The sequence below is a fragment of the Crocodylus porosus genome, unplaced genomic scaffold, assembly GCF_001723895.1.
Source record: "Crocodylus porosus isolate Cpor-Errol unplaced genomic scaffold, CroPor_comp1, whole genome shotgun sequence".
In the NCBI taxonomy this organism is placed as follows: Eukaryota; Metazoa; Chordata; order Crocodylia; family Crocodylidae; genus Crocodylus; species Crocodylus porosus.
In genome coordinates this window covers 47,566,573-47,573,026 of record NW_017728948.1, presented here as the reverse complement: position 1 = coordinate 47,573,026, position 6,454 = coordinate 47,566,573, and the positions used below count along the sequence as shown (strand labels likewise).

Here is a 6,454-nt window from a genome sequence, read left to right as displayed (position 1 = left end):
GACTTCCTGCCCTTTGGGCAGGGGGCTGGACTCGATGATCTCCCGAGGTCCCTTCCAGCCCTAATGTCTATGAAATCTATGAAATCCCAGCCAGGGGGTGACCCCATTGCACTTTCCCAGCCCAGGGCAGGGGTTTTGCCGGGGGCAGCCCAGGAGCAAAGACCAGATTGGGGGGAGGAGGGGGAGTGAAACCAGCCCCAAGCCTAGGTGGGGACATGTACGGAGGGATCACAGCAGCTGCATCCCGGATGTGAGCCCCACTGTGCAGAGGGACCCAGAGTGGAGGGGAGGGGAGGAAGGGGCTCAGCTGTGTGTCCACATTAGCCCAGGCAGAGCCAATCTGAGCCAAACTTGCAGCTGGGGGAGCAGCTCCTGCCTGGTGGCCCTTTCTCCCCACTGGAAAGCAGTGGCCAGGCCAGCCACAGCCCCTGCAGCAGTGTGTATGGCATAGGCTCACCCCAGCTGCTCTGGGAGCTGGACAAGGGGTCCAAGAAGTCTGGCAGGGGATGCTTCTGGCAGGCTGTTTCCCCACCTGGGTTTCCCAGCCCCATTCCCTTGTCAGCCAGCCCCCACTGCTCTGGCTAGAGAGCAGAGGGGTGAGGCCAACCCTGCTCTGTTTGTAGCCCTGGGCTGGGCTGGGCTGGGCTGGGCTGTCTGTTCAAAGGATCCTGGGATGCTGGGGGACTGTGATTTAACTTGAACCAGGAAGGGGTGTGGGACGGAAGTTCCATAAGCTGGTTTAACCTAAATCACTTAAGTCTGATATACATTCAGCCAGGCTTAACTGAAAGTAGTTTTAGCCATTTTGAAACTGGTTTATGTGCACTGAACTTCTGTTCTGTTACAGATTTAAAACAGTTTCTGATCACTTAAACCAGTTTATGTAACTTCTGTCCCTAGCCATGTGTCTATGATTTTGGGTTTGCATCACTGCCTTAGAGAGATTTGAAGTCCTCATGCCATGGTCTTGTCTATGAAATTACTCACAGCTTCAAAGGCCAGTAAGGTAGTCAGCATAAGGAATGAGTGATTCTGCCCTGGGATTCAGAGATGGGTAGATAAGAGTAATTAGGGATTCTGTGGGCTGGGTATGCCAGAGACTTCATGTGCTGTGGATGCCTTGGGGACTTTGGATGATCCTGAGGTGGTCTGCTTTACCAGGCCCAGGATCACTTGTTTACTTTTGCCCCTTCTCTTGGGGCATGTGGAGCTCTCATGTCCTGCTGCTAATGGTGTTCCCATTCTTCTGGTATGGGATGCCAGAGCCCCTGGCCACTGGCATGGGGTTGGGAGCAACCATAGCAAGGTGAGGCCCTGGAGGGGGAAAAGCCACTTTCTTTTCCTCTCTGAATTCCCAGAGATAGAAATCAATCTGGACAGCCAGGTCTATGAATGTATCAAATTCTGAGGGTTTTTCTACCTGAGTCGGTTCGCCCTTGATTTCCTCCCATAGACCACCCCGTCCCCCCTTTGAAATAATGAAGTTAGGCTACATCATTCTGCTAGGTGTCTGCTGCACAGCAGCAGAAGAGGGAAGCATAAGTCAGAGCAGAATCTTCCCCCTGCTGTAGGGACCACAGCACAACCTTCCCAGTCCAGGCTAGGTGAGAGTCTCCAAACATGACCACGAAGTCCTTGAAGAATATCTCCCCAGTCTTGGAGGACTGAACTATTGCGCTCCACCAAAACTGTGACCCACTTCAAAGCATCTCCTATTGGGAGACTAATTACTAGGCTTACCCTTGCCAAGACTTGGAAGTAGGGTTCAAGTTGGGCTATGAATAGGATTCAGTATTGCATGAGAAACCTGTGGAAACAGAGCCAGTCACTGTTGAATCTTTCTGGTAAAGGGATGGATAAGTGGAGTTCCAGGCAGGGAGGCTACCACATGGAAACTTGCTGTAGCTCATTTGACAAGCTATAGTTCAAGCACCCCCGCCACCATTTTGAAGCATGAGGGTGCTGAATAGACAAGACACAGGGGCTGCTGGAGCGCTTTTAATTAGAATGCTCTAGCAGACTCTATGAATTGAGTCTACTCCAACACATGCTAAATAGCATGCATCAGACCAGACATCTAGCACATGTATAGGTACCCCGTGTTTCAAAATTTTCACAAGATGTGTTGTTTTTTATTTTATTCTGAAACAGTATGTCAAGAACAAATACATTTTTAATGTTTTAATTTTAATCAAACATGGAAAGTGAACTGTTTTGGGGTGAGACTTCATTATCATGAAAACACAAAAATTCTTTTAATTCAGACTGACCTGAAGTGATTTTTCTTCCTTTCAATTAATTGCATTTCCATGCACATCCCTGGGTGCCTTACAATATAGCAAATACTTGTCTTCTAAATGTAAGGCAGTATAGAACCTGTGTATATTTTGCCTACTTGCATTCTCCTTGTGATTACTTTTCTTTCTACAGTCATGCTTTCCTCAGCATTCAGTGTATTCTAGTTTATACTCAGATGCACTGATTTATGCTGACTTACCAAAAAATTACGTAGCTTCTTCTGAGAACTCTGAATTTCACCCAGTATGCTTGTTAATTTTTTTTTTTTAAAAACCCTGAATCCAAGCTCCTATTTGTTAGAATGATTACAGAATTTGAAAACATAAGAACAGCTGTAGGCAATTTATGAAGAAAGACTGAACCAGTTTGTCAAAACATCCCGTACCTCTGAGCATACATAGCTTAAATAATTAAAAATAAGAAGGACAAGTATGCAGGCGAAGCTGGTAGTATCATCCACATTTAACTGCCTGACTACTCCTACTATAAGACCCTATTTATAAGTTGGTCTAGTTTTAACCATTTGGATGAACATTTCCAAGCATGTTATCTGACTCGGGCTGATTTTTTTTTTTTTTTTTAAAGTAAAAATTCTATATCCAAAACAAGATTGGGGGACAAATACTCCATTTTACCCGTGCTAAAAAAAATTGCAACAATTTCACTGAGAAGCTGTAGAGCTTCCATGTTTTCGAGCAATGTCTTGAAATTTGACAGGTGAGGTGCTCTGATGCACCTATTTCCTTGTCTGTAAAAATAACCGAATTTGGGACAAGTTATAGGCCAATAAAATATCTCTCATTTTGTGTTTGATAGAGATATGCTAAATTTGTTGAAGTTATCTATAATTAAGCTTGATCCATCTGTTCCTCCAAGCTTCCAGGTTTTACTGTGGAATCAGGCACTGCAACTGACAGCCATGGTATTGTCTCTCTTAGTCCCTGAAAACTTGGAGAAGAGGAGAGAATAATTTGACCAGGTTATAGAATAGTGAAGAGATGAGCCTGGAGGTATAAAAAGGGGGCACAGCCTAGAACAAGGAGACAAAGGAGCAGGCTAAGACTAAAAGTTGGAGAGTGGAAGGAATAATAGAACTGGATTGTCAAATAGACAAGGATCAGGAACTCACTGAAGAAACTGTGCTGAAGTGGGAAGTGAGAGAGCAAGTGCTAAAGTCAGGAAGTTTTTGGTTGTAGACATGTTGGTCTAAGGACAGGGGTAGGCAGGGTTCTTTGGGTAAATGTGATATATTTTATTAGACCAATTGAGTAGTTGGGGAGAAAAGTTCTTAGAAAGCTTTCAGGCACAATCACCCTTCTTCAGGCATAGGAAGTTTCTGCTGTTCTGAGACTCCAAGGAACAGCAGAGATTTCCTATGCCTGAAGAAGGGCAATTGCACCTAAAAGCTTGCTAAGAACTTTTTTCCAGCTACTCAGTTGATCTAATAAAAGTGGGGCGAGAGAGAGCCAGTGGCTAGAGGGCAGCAACAAATCGTATGAGTGGGGCTGGCACTGAGTGTGTCTGGGAGTAGACACTGAAACAAGAAGCTGGGAGGGAGAAAGACTGGACAAGATGCTGTGGACAAGAGAAACAGAATTGGAATAGGGCCAGAATGGAGGATAGAGGAGTTGCATCTGGTGGGACAGGAGCAAAAGAGTACTAGCTTCCATAGCCTGGGATGAAGTGTAAGGTTTCTTAGAGCCACCACTCTTCTCCTGTCAGCTTCTAGTAAACCTCACTAGAAAAAATTATCTCCTTCCTATCTCCAGAAAGAAGAGCACCTATTAGTACTCTCAAATACTCAGGAAGCTCCAGTGACAGAGGTCTGTGCCATAGATTTGAATATTCCTGTACCACGGATGAGCACCGCCCACATGGGAGTCAGAAGGATTTCGTGTGATAGAATTGCTGGCTTCTCAGTCCTAGGTCTTTAAAAACTTAGAAAATTACCTTCTTCTTTCCCTGCTCCCCCCCCCCAAAAAAAACCCCCTCTCTCTCTCTTTTTTTTAAAGCAGCATTAAATTTGCCTGTGCATCTCCTCCACCTTTTTTCCTGCTTACATGTGGCTTTCCTATTTTTTAACTTCTTTGAAGAGCATCCAGCTATCAGGTTCTACCTAGTGCTAAGCCTGCCTGCTTCAAGTGCACAGAAATGTTGATCAACAGCGTAAACCAGGAAAAGAAGCCGAGTGAAATGGCATAAGCAATACTTTCAGTGGTGAAACCCTCCAAGGAAACTTTGGCTTGGATACTAGAGGAATCAGGCCTGAACTGAAAACCAAGCAGGTGGTAAGCATGTATGATCATTTGGTTTTAGTTTAAAAATTAATTTCCAAGCTCTGTCACAATTTATTTGAAAACCTTTTATTTTTTATTTGCCATGCTGATATTTTTAGTCAATATGCTTCTATCACCTCCAGCATCCAGTACCTTTTCCCCAGATCTCTGATATCAAACAGTAATTCACACAATCATACCCAATGAATATATTTACAAATCAAGTTTTAAAAGAGGCTTTTAAATTCCAAACACCTGCAAGCACTGAAATCAACATTATGAATTGTAAGCACAGACATGATGCTGGACAAATGAGAAGCTACAGAAAGCATTGATTATTGATTAAAGTCACTACTAAAATAAATGTTTTCTCTTGCAGAGTTGAAAGTTCACATTTGCATGAGACTGCAGAAGGAGAAAAACACTCATCTATAAAATGACTTAGGAAACCAATTGCTTCACCCCTGATTCTAACTCTCTTAAAAATGTTAAGTCTTTCGTTAAATCAAGAATGTTAGGCAAAGCCTGACTAACTGCTCTGTTAGGCACTAAATCCATTATGTTCCTCCCCATCTCTAATGCATCATGTTCCACAGTCAGCTTGACTGGAAAAAATTACTGTTTTTTAAGGGGACTCATTTTAATTGTACTAAAATTCCCACAGTTCACTCAAGGAATGGTCCACTGTTCCCTCCTCACACTGGTGGAAACTGGGAGTGGCTCCAAGGTGACACATTTGGAGCAGAAGAGAAATATGCCATCTGGCTGATCTGCAGTGCAGTGCTGAGATAGCAGCTTCAGAGGAAAAGAGCCAAAAATGATACAGCCAGCAGGAAGGAAAATGTGTGGGGAGGACTGGGAAAAAACAGCCCTGGAAGGCAGAAGACTTACCTAGCTTATACCCAAATGCCAGGTTGTTCTCTTTCATTAAAATAGTTACTCAGACTTGAGATCAGAAGCAGACATTTTAGATTGACAGTTAGCATATTATTCCTCCAAAAAGCAGCCTAGTATGGAAGGTTTCATAATGGCCCAAAATGAATTTTTAATAAAAGTGTAAAGGGGAGCTATTATGTATTTTATGGCAAATACAGAGTGCTTGTGCAATAATTGTTCTTCTCCAGCCCTGATGCCTATACTGTTTCACTCCTTTGCATGCAGTGAACATTTCATGATGAAGATTTATAGTCATTGTAATCAATGCAGCTATATTGGGGTGAATTTGACTTGCTATATTTATCAAATATTTAAGAAAACCATAAATAAATTGGTACACAAAAGTAGCAAGCATATTAACAGTTATCTGGAGCACAGAAGTCTTCATATATTATTAGTGCACACAATCAGTTAATACTAGGAGTGAAAAATATAGCAAAACACAGCTCTGTCTTTGGCATATTACCTTCCAATGTAGAAGAGAGAGAATTTCCAGAAGCTCCAGGGTGAAATGATTTTAAGTGTCTGACAGACAATCTGCAACAAACAAGACAGGAATACAATGATAACAAGAGAAAGGCACTTTTTCTCCTTTAAATAATGCATTTGTTTTTCCATCAAAAACCATAGAGCCCTGTTAAGCTGCTTCATCATATGATTTTGTAGAGCCTTCTTGATGAAGGCAGTTACGATAAAATATGTTAGTTCACTATGTGGACTAAAGATTTTTTTAAAAGATCTCTAGCTTAGTTTACTAGTTTAGAAGCAAATCTTGGATACCCCCACCTCTGGTCATAACAGTAGCAGGTGGCTGAGATGGGAGAGGTGGGCAAAATACTGAGAACCCAGATATGGTTCTCATGTCCTGCACACTAGAGCCGCCAACAACCCTTCAGTGGCTGCAAAACCTTTGTGGGGTTCTGCAGAGACAAACCCATGTACAA

General features: G+C 42.9%; 1 long non-coding RNA gene across 1 annotated transcript in view; it reads left to right on the top strand.

Annotated features, from left to right (window-relative positions):
- LOC109321906 overlaps nt 1-5,925 on the top strand; it is a 9,868-nt gene extending 3,943 nt beyond the window's left edge. Inside the window, exons 3-5 of the long non-coding RNA XR_002104208.1 lie at nt 4,392-4,586; nt 4,694-4,859; nt 4,954-5,925. This is a non-coding gene — a long non-coding RNA (uncharacterized LOC109321906). The remainder of the gene's footprint in view (nt 1-4,391; nt 4,587-4,693; nt 4,860-4,953) is intronic.
- The last annotated feature ends 529 nt before the right edge of the window (nt 5,926-6,454 follow it).